The sequence below is a fragment of the Canis lupus genome, chromosome 22, assembly GCF_003254725.2.
Source record: "Canis lupus dingo isolate Sandy chromosome 22, ASM325472v2, whole genome shotgun sequence".
In the NCBI taxonomy this organism is placed as follows: domain Eukaryota; kingdom Metazoa; phylum Chordata; class Mammalia; order Carnivora; family Canidae; genus Canis; species Canis lupus.
In genome coordinates this window covers 60,801,308-60,810,683 of record NC_064264.1, presented here as the reverse complement: position 1 = coordinate 60,810,683, position 9,376 = coordinate 60,801,308, and the positions used below count along the sequence as shown (strand labels likewise).

The 9,376-nt window shown below is 51.6% G+C and overlaps 1 long non-coding RNA gene across 1 annotated transcript; it reads left to right on the top strand.

Annotated features, from left to right (window-relative positions):
- The first annotated feature begins 73 nt into the window (after positions 1 to 73).
- Positions 74 to 2,870, top strand: LOC112656144 (uncharacterized). The gene is made up of 2 exons (XR_003134147.3): positions 74 to 392; positions 966 to 2,870. It is a non-coding gene; the product is annotated as an uncharacterized LOC112656144 (long non-coding RNA).
- Positions 2,871 to 9,376: the final 6,506 nt, after the last annotated feature.

The window sequence follows — 9,376 nt, the reverse complement described above, 5'->3', positions numbered from 1 at the left end:
GCCGGCGGCGCCCGTCACGTGAGGCCGCGCCGCGCCCGCGCTGTCACGTGACCCCGCGAGCCTCGCGAGAGCACAGGGCACGACGTCTCCGCCGAGGCGAGCGCTCGCCTCTCACGTGACCCGGAGGCACGTGACCGCGGGGCCACGTGACGCCGGGCGGGCTTCTCAGCCTGGGAGGGGGCGGGGAGATTGGACCTGGACGTCGGCGCGGGAGGCGGGTGCGAGGGAGGGTCCCTCGGCGGCTCCCGGGCGTTGGCGGGAGGAGGAGACGGGCGCGCCGAGGCCTGCAGCCGGAGAAGCCGCCCCGGGGACGCAGCGAGGCCCACCTGGGGCCGCCCTGGGCGGCCGACCCGCGGCGAGTGCGGCTGCGAGGGGGCGGCCCGGACCCGGACGTGCGTGCTCGCGAGATAAGCTGGGCGGGGCCCCGGGGGCTGCGGTGACCGGGGCGGGCCGGGGCGGGGCGGGGCGGGGGGCAGCAGTGGCTCCGGGGCCCCGAAGCCCTCTCCGCGCGCGGCGTGCCTGGAGGCTCCCCGGGTCTGGGCTTCCGACACGGTCCCCGGCCTCGGCCACCTCCAGCCGTGGCAGCCGCGAGGGTCACGGCGCCCCTCCTTCCTCCCCTCCTTCCCCTTTTCCTCTTCCCCGTCTTCCTCCCTCCTGCTCTTGTCCGCGCGTCGCGGCTCGGCCCCTGGGAGGTGTCTCTGGTTGTGTCCAGCGCAGACCTGGGGGCCGCTGTCCGCCACTCTCCCGATCGGTGCTCGATTCCCCGCAAGTGTCACGTCCACTTGCTCCGAGTACACGGTGCGGCTTCCCGGCCGCAGACTCCTGCTGGCTCTGCAGTGGGGGCGGGCAGGGCCGGTGCTAGAGCTCGGTTCTCTTTCCCCATGTCCGCGGGGCTGGCTGGCAGCGAGCAGCCCCTAAACTCCTTGTGCGTGTATTGCTGTTGTGCAAATAGTAGTAATTCGCAGGTTTCTCCCCGTGAAGAAAGAAGTGACAAAGGAGAAGAGGGAGGTGAGAATGCGGCCTGTGATGCTGGGACTGGAATGTGCTTCAGGACTCCGAAGGCGGACAGTCACGGAAATAATGGGCGGTACACACGGTGTCGGTGCTCAGGGCACCTTACAGTTCCTGCCCCGTGACCCAGCGGCCGTCCAGGGCGTCCCATTTCCTTTGCCCGTTTATCACACAGGCCCGGGCGTTTGCTTCTATTTCTGTTTCAGTGCAGTTGCCCGTCGTGTCGCCTTTGCCCGAGGACTGGCTGGCGGTCGCCGGCCTGGGGAGGTTTGCCAGCGCAGGGCCTGCCAGGACGCGGGGCGCTCCGTGTGCACTCGGGGTCACAGCTGGGTCCGTGCCACCTCCCGACTGGCATCTGCTATGTGGGGACAAGACTTTTCACTTCTCTTTCTCAGTTCTCCTGTCCCTTACCTCAAGAATATTTATTTGGGGTTTTTTTTAACGGTACAAAAGGCAAGTAAATCGTGACTCAAAAGCATAAAAGTATAAGTTGTAGGATAAGTTAACGAGTAACACGTCAGGAAAGAGAACCATCAACTTTCAAGCGAAACGTGCTCACGGGAGGGGAGAAGGGAGACTCCGGTCCCGCAGCGCTTATGAAAACCAGTGCTCTCCTTTAGGACACGGAGACCACCAGGACTGGCTCCTAGTTTAAGGTAACGTCCTTGAGAACGTCCTCTCTGCACGTCTTGTACACATCTCTAAGTTCCTTTCCAGAGATTCTTTGAAATACTCCAGCCACAGCAGTCTTCCTTTTAGATGGGTTATGAAAAAGGAACTCATAAAAAAAAAGAACTAAAACATTCTTGGAAAGCAGAGTAACTCACACAGTCCCAAGTCGTTTACAGCAGGAATAAGTGTGTAACTTCAATTAAGCTCATGTTCCCAAGGACATGCTCACCAGGTCGCAGTCTGTGGGCGTGGGGCTGGGCGTGAGGTGACCCAGGCCTGTGCTTCTTTGGGAAATGAAAGGTGGTTAAAGAGCCTTTCCTAATAGTAGGAGACACAACGGGAACTGAAATCAACACAAAGATATTTCCACATTTGTCGCTCGTGAGAATGGTCAGAGGGAGTGGGTCACAATGCAGGACTGCACGTTCACCCTCGCACCTACTGAAGGACTTTTGCATTGTTTCCTGCAAAGCCGTGATGAACATTCAAAACCACATTCCTGAGCGAACAGTGCTTTTGTTTCTCATGGGTCAATACCTCAGAATGGAAAAGCTGGTTCATAAGGGCGTGCATGTTTAAGAAGGAGCCGTTGGACACTTTTTTCTTTTTTTTTTCTTTCCTTCCTTCCTTTTTTCTTTGTTCTTTTTTCTTTCTTTCTCTCGAAAGATTTTATTTATTCGAGAGAAGCAGAGACACAGGCAGAGAGAGAGGCAGGCTCCCTATGGGGAACCCGATTAGGAACTCGACCCCAGGACCCTGGGATCATGACCTGAACTGAAGGCAGACGCTCAACCACTGAGCCACCCAGGGATCCCCATGGGACATTTTTCCATAGCAGTTGTACTATCGTCCATCCACAGTAACATCCTCATCAATATCACCAGTCTTTCCCACAGCTGTGTAATTCCATCTCATTGTGACTAGTTTGCATTTTCCTGAGGACTAGCAAGATGGAGAGGTCCTTTCATGGGCTCGTCACCATTCAGCTATCTTTAGTTATGTGTTCAAACTTTGTTCTAATTTTTAAAAACGGTTTATTGCTTTCTTGAATTCTAAGTATTTTCTAAATATATTCTGAATATACTACTTTGTAGTATTGTCATATTTTTCCCATGATGTGGCTTGCTATTTCTTAATATCTTTCGAAAAGCAAGCTTTAAATTTAATTAAAATCCAGTTTACCAGGATTTCTTTCATGCTTCATGCTTTTTCTTTTGTTCTAAGAAATCTCTGCATTTCCCAGTATCATAAGGATTTTCTCCTATGTTTTCTTCTAGTTTTATGGTTTTAGCTTCTACAGTTGGGCCTATGATCAAATTAAATTTTGCAGATGGTGCGAGAAAAAAATCCGTGTTCATTGCCCCCATCTGTGGCATATGGATAGCTCTTTGATAAAGAGACTAGTGTTAGCCTTAAATTCCCTTGGTGGGATCCCTGGGTGGCGCAGTGGTTTGGCGCCTGCCTTTGGCCCAGGGTGCGATCCTGGAGACCCGGGATCGAATCCCACATCGGGCTCCCGGTGCATGGAGCCTGCTTCTCCCTCTGCCTATGTCTCTGCCTCTCTCTCTCTTTCTCTCTCTCTCTTTCTCTGTGTGTGTGTGTGTGACTATCATAAATAAACATTTAAAAATAAATAAATAAATAAATAAATTCCCTTGGTATCTTTCCTGAAGTGACTCCACTGCACACAGAGGTGTGTGGTGGCGCTCTCTTCTCCATTTCCTTCATCTGTGTCACTGTCTCTCGCTTCACAGCAGGTCTCTAAACTAGGGAGGGGTCGCTCTACAGGTGTTCTTTTACAAGTTGTTTTGAGTTTGCATGCACATTCTGAGACGAGCTGATCATTTTCTACAAAGGAAAACCCTGCTGGAATTTTGGTGAACATTGGATTTAATGCACATAGCAGCTCGGAGAAAACAGACACCTTGATGACACAATGCTGCTCTTTGTTTTATTCTTTATGTGACTCTCAGCAATGCTTTGTCGCTTCCAGTGCACGTGTTTGTGTGCAGGTGTAACATGTCTTTCACACATTTTCAGATATTGTTGTGAATGGGGCTCCATTCAATACTCCGTTCTGGAGTATTTTTGTGGAAAGATTTACAGTGACAGAATCATCTATTTTGTGTTTCTTCTCGTGTCTGTCTGAATAGCTTGTGAATCTCGTGAAATTCGGTTGTGCCAGCGAAGCCATAGAATTTACTGGTGTAAACCGACTCACAGCCTTCTCCGCAGGACTTGTAACTGTGTCCTTTCAGTCCTGGTTTCGATAACTTTTGTTTCCTCTCCTTTTAACCAGTCTGGCTACAGGCTCGTAGGGTCTGTGGGTCTTCTCTAACTGCTTTTCTAATTTCTACTTTATTTCCTTCCATTTACTTTGGTTTTAAGTGGCTCTTCTGTTTCTAGTTTTTGAAGGTGGATGCTTATGTCACTGTTATTAAATTTTTCACCTTTTATTTTCAAGATTTTATTCATTCATGAGAGACACAGAGAGAGGCAGAGACACAGGCAGCGGGAGAAGCAGGCTCCATGCAGGGAGCTTGATGTGGGACTTGATCCCAGGACCCGGAATCACAACCTGAGCCAAAGGCAGATGTTCAACCACTGAGCCACCCAGGCGTCCCTTTAGCTGTTTATTTTATTTTATTTTATTTTATTTTATTTTATTTTATTTTATTTTTTATTTTAATTAATTAATTAATTTATTTATTTTATTTATGAGAGAGAGAGGCAGAGACATAGGCAGAGGGAGAAGCAGGCTCCATGCACCGGGAGCCCGACGTGCGACTCGATCCCGGGTCTCCAGGATCACGCCCTGGGCCAAAGGCAGGCACTAAACCGCTGCGCCACCCAGGGATCCCCCTTTTTTTTTTTTTTTTAAATAAACTCACATATTGTGTTTTCCTATTTGCTCAAAATATTTTCTAATTTTCCTTGTTTTATTTGAGTCACGGGCTATTTACTTAAAAGTATATCATCTACTTACATTCTCTCTTTATATTAGAATCATTGGATTATTTATTTAGAAGTATATTGCCAGGGGCGCCCAGCTGGCTCAATCAGTGGAGCGCATGACTCTTGATCTCAGGTTTGTGAATTTGAGTTCCATATTTGGAGTAAAGATTGCTTAAAAATAGTATCTTCAAAAAAAGTGCATTGTTGAATTTCCAAACATTTAGTTATTTAGAGTGATCTTTGTTAGGTTTGTAATTTATTTTATTTAAAAAATTTTATTTATTCATGAGAGACACAGAGAGGCAGAGACGTAGGCAGAGGGAGAAGCAGACTCCAGGCAGAGAGCCCGACATGGGACTCGATCCCGAACCCCAGGATCACGCCCTGGGCCGAAGGCCTGCGCCAAACCACTGAGGCACCCAGGCATCCCTAGGTTTCTAATTTAATTTCACGGTGGTCCGACGACGTTCTGTACAGTTTCATCCTCTTAAACAGACTCCTTTGTCCCATGCTACACACATCCCCACACACTGCGAGGGGTTCTATTGCGCAGTATTCCGTAATTAACAAGGTCAGGGGCAGCCTGGGTGATTCAGCGGTTTAGCGCCGCCTTCAGCCCAGGGCGTGATCCTGGAGACCCGGGATCGAGTCCCGTGTCAGGCTCCCTGCATGGAGCCTGCTTCTCCCTCTGCCTGTGTCTCTGCGCCTCTCTCTCTCTCTCTCTCTCATAAATAAATCTTTTTTTTTTTTTTTAAAAAAAAGGTCAGGTTGGTGGATCATAGCTCATATTTTTCCTGGTTTTCTGTTTATCAAGTACTGAACAAAGCATTGAAGGTTCCGACTACAAACACGGATCTGTCTGCCGCTGCTCTTCTCAGTTCTGCCAGATTTTGCTCCGAGCCTCCTGAGACTGTTACTTAGATGCCTGCACATTCACAGTTAAGTCTGGCAGATGCACCCATTCTTCTTCTGAAGTGAGCTCTTCGTCTCTGGAAGTACATCTTGTCTTGGGTGCTGCTTGGTATGAATGAGGCCACTGTTGATTTCTTGACTAGTTTTCCTGGTAGATCGTTTTTCATTATCTTACCCCGTGTGTTTTTGTATTTAACACGCCTGTCTGGTGGGTGATGGAGATGTTGGTCTTAGTTCTCTGCTTCGTAGGGCATTTGGCCAGTTTATTCCCTTCCCATACTTCCCTGCTCTCCTGTGAGCAGATTTTGTCTGTGATGGGCACTGACGCCACTCACTCTTTTGTGGAGGGCAGAATGTGGTATGAGGACCCCTGCACGCATTAACTCAGAACTCCACGAGCTAGCTAGCATTATCCTCTTCAAGAAGACAAGAAAACCAGGTTTAGAAAATTCAAGTAATTTTTGTAGGGGCACCCGGACCGTGTCAGAGCCAGGCTCTGACCCCTGTGCCATCTGACTTCAGAGCTGCAGCCTGAAACTATCTCTTGGCACTGACTCCCACGCCTAGAGAATGTTCCATCACTGGGAAGAGACCCAGAACACAGTGTCCACTGTCAAATGCAATGTCTTGGCTTACTAAGCAGTTGATCTCAATTCCTTCGTCACTGATAACCCTTCAAAATCTCCCCAGGTTTACAGTCTGTTGCTTTGCATTTATCCACATCTGTACCTACTTTTACATAATAACTTGTTTTCACAAGAATATATCCATACACAAATATGCACAAACATACACACGTGTATACACACACAGATGTGCACAAATACATAAACACAAATGAACACGCAAACACATTTATGCACAAATAGATTTATATACACACATGTATGCACACAAAACATGCATACACAAACGTGCACAGAACTCATGACATGTATGTATGTACACACATGCACAAGTACACATAGGCAAACACGCTCACACATGCACCAATGCACACACGCACACACCCTTGGGCATGATCTCTCTACTGAGCCCTTTCCTCCCAGTCTGTACACCTCATCGTGTCCTCATCCAGAGCCCTGCCTCTGCCTGCCTCTAGCAGCCCCTGACTGACAGCTCCCAGGCCAAAGACCATTTCCTCTGATTCCTTCCTTGGTTCATCACACCCACACTTGTGTTTCTTCTCCACCTCAAATCCTTCCTCATGTCTCATCCTGGCACCTCGCCAGTCCTATGTTCAGGGAATGTGTCCTGCACCTGACGCTGCCCCTGCTGGGCAAGATGCACCCTACAAAGCACTGGAGGAGATGGGCGAGTGGAGCCCAGTGATAGGACCACTGGAGCAGGTGGCAGCCACTATTCGGTTTCAGGGGTGCACCAGGGAGGAGGGTGCACGGTGATGCAGAAAGTGCATCATGCAGGAGTGCAGCCTGCTTCCAGAGTGGCTTTTCTCCTTCCTGGAAATCGCAGTGGTGTTCCCCGTACCCTCATCTTTGGCCCAGCTCATTCTAAGGCCTATGACTTAGGCCAGAGCCAGCCAAGAGACCCTGACTCTGCGTCTGTGTATGTGGCCTGGTAATGAGCCATTTGCTGCAAGTGACGTCTCAAAGTTGGGGTAAAGGAGGCCTTGGCACAGTGACCGCATGAGGCCCACAAAGCCCGAGCTCTGGGCCGCTGGCTCTGTGCCAACCTGAGAACCTGACCGCTCTGTGGCCGGACCTCTGAGGGCAGAGAAGACCCCGCGGCCAGAGAAGCGGGTGTGCTGTGGGGCCGAGTGCTCAGAAAACCAGCGGGGAGAGTGCTGCAGAGGCCGTCGCTGCCACTGGCATGTGGCAGGCATTTGCTAGACTTTCTCCCAGGGAAGTTGCAATGGGAAGGGTGTGGTGGGGGGCCCCTCTCCAATGGAGCCGTGTCCTGGTGGTCAGGCAGCACTAGAGGGCTCCACTAGACGGGAAAAGTCAGGAACACAAGACCTCAACATTTTGTGGAAAACACTCCAAAAAACAGGTTACAAAATGGCAGTGGAAACTTACAGCATCTTCAGAGTTCTGAGGAAACTACTTTGTTGTCTTTTTTTTTTTTTTTAACTTTATTCATGAGAGACACACAGAGAGAGAGGCAGAGACACAGGCAGAGGGAGAAGCAGGCTCCCTGCAGGGAGCATGATGCGGAACTCGATTCCGGGACCCGGGGTCATGCCCTGAGCCGAAGGCAGAGGATCGATCAACCGCTGAGCCACCCAGGTACCCTGAGGAAATGACTTTGAACCTGGAGTTCCCTGCGCAGTCAGGAGGAGCAGCTGTGCAGAATAAGGATTCAGGCAAACGGCCAGGGCGTGTCCCGTCAGCAGTGCGAGCGGGCCCCGGGCAGGAGCCGAGTCTGGGCTGTGGGGCCACGTGGGGCGGGTGCGGGCCAGCCCACTCCTGGGCTCTGGGGAGGACGGCGAGGCTGCCCCTGCCAGTGACGGACATTTGGCTTGTAGACACCGCGTGCCAGGTTTGATTAAGAATCCAAATGCAGAAACACAGAGGTGATTTGCTGAGAGTGGTCAGAAATTGGAGAAAGCAGCAGGGGAGCAGCTCGGGGGAGTGGGGGGAGCCCGGGCCTCATGTCCTGTTTGCAGTACAGACTTGAGAAACTGCACGTACAGGGGTCAAGGAAAGGGAGGTTTGCACCATTACAGCACTGCTCCGTGTACAGGAAGTTGAGGACGGCGGGCGCAGGGGCACGGGCACCCTTCCGGTCTTCCTCATCTGTCATTAATTTGTTTTGACAGAAATCAGCACGGTGGGCATGCGGCCCCTGTGCCCTGTTCCTGGCCCTCCAGGACGCCCTTCCTTCCTGCCATCTCACACGTTCGCTCAAACTCATCCCTCATTTGACACACACAGGCGTGCACACACACACACACACACACACACACACACACACTCTGCCACGGGCCGGGGGATGGCAGGAACCCTTCCGTCACGTTAGGACAGCAGAGGTATTTCCACATAAGTGGGCGGCAATGGACTCTGGGTCAGAGGTGCACATGCACACACGAGCATCACCGAAGTTGATCCAGGCTTGTGAGGTTGCTGAGAACCCGTCACCCCACGTGGTGACTCTGGGCCCACCAGGTCGTCCCTGCCCATGGCTACATCCATACTGCAGCCTCCATTGCCCCCCGACTGCCCCCAGGCCCTGCCCTCCTGCAGCCCAGCACAACAGGCCAGTTCATCACCCTGGGCCCCTCACCGGGGGCCTGAGATGGGGGAGGGGGCTCTCATCCACCCACAGCCACCTGCAGGCCAGTCTCCCCACTGCTGGGAGCCTGAGCTTCCCAGTGCTTCCCAGTGGCTTGTTTAGGCCCCCAGCCCCCAATCCCCACTCCTGCCCAGCCGGGCGGCCTCTCCACAGGATGACGTCCAGACACCTACAAGCGGCTAAACGGACGGGTCTCAGGATGACCCCTGGAGTGCAGCCCGCTTCCAGAGTGGCTTTTCTCCTTCCTGGAAATCACAGTGGGTGGGCGTTCCCCGTACCCTCATCTTTGGCCCGGCTCATTCTAAGGCCCACCCAGAGCATGCCCACCCTCCCCACACCACGGGCTGCTGGCCCACCCTTGCCCACTGGCAGCTCCATGCACTCAGTTGTCCTGGTCTTCTCCAGAGCTTTGCAGCGTGCTGTGCCAACTTTCAGAATGCCACTTGTCACTTAAGAAAGGAATGTATCTCAACTCATGGTTAGATTTTTTTCCAATGAGAATAAAAATAATCGTATCTCAGGTTTTCTTCTTCCATTTAAATCACTGGAACTCATCTTGGTGCCAAGAGTCATC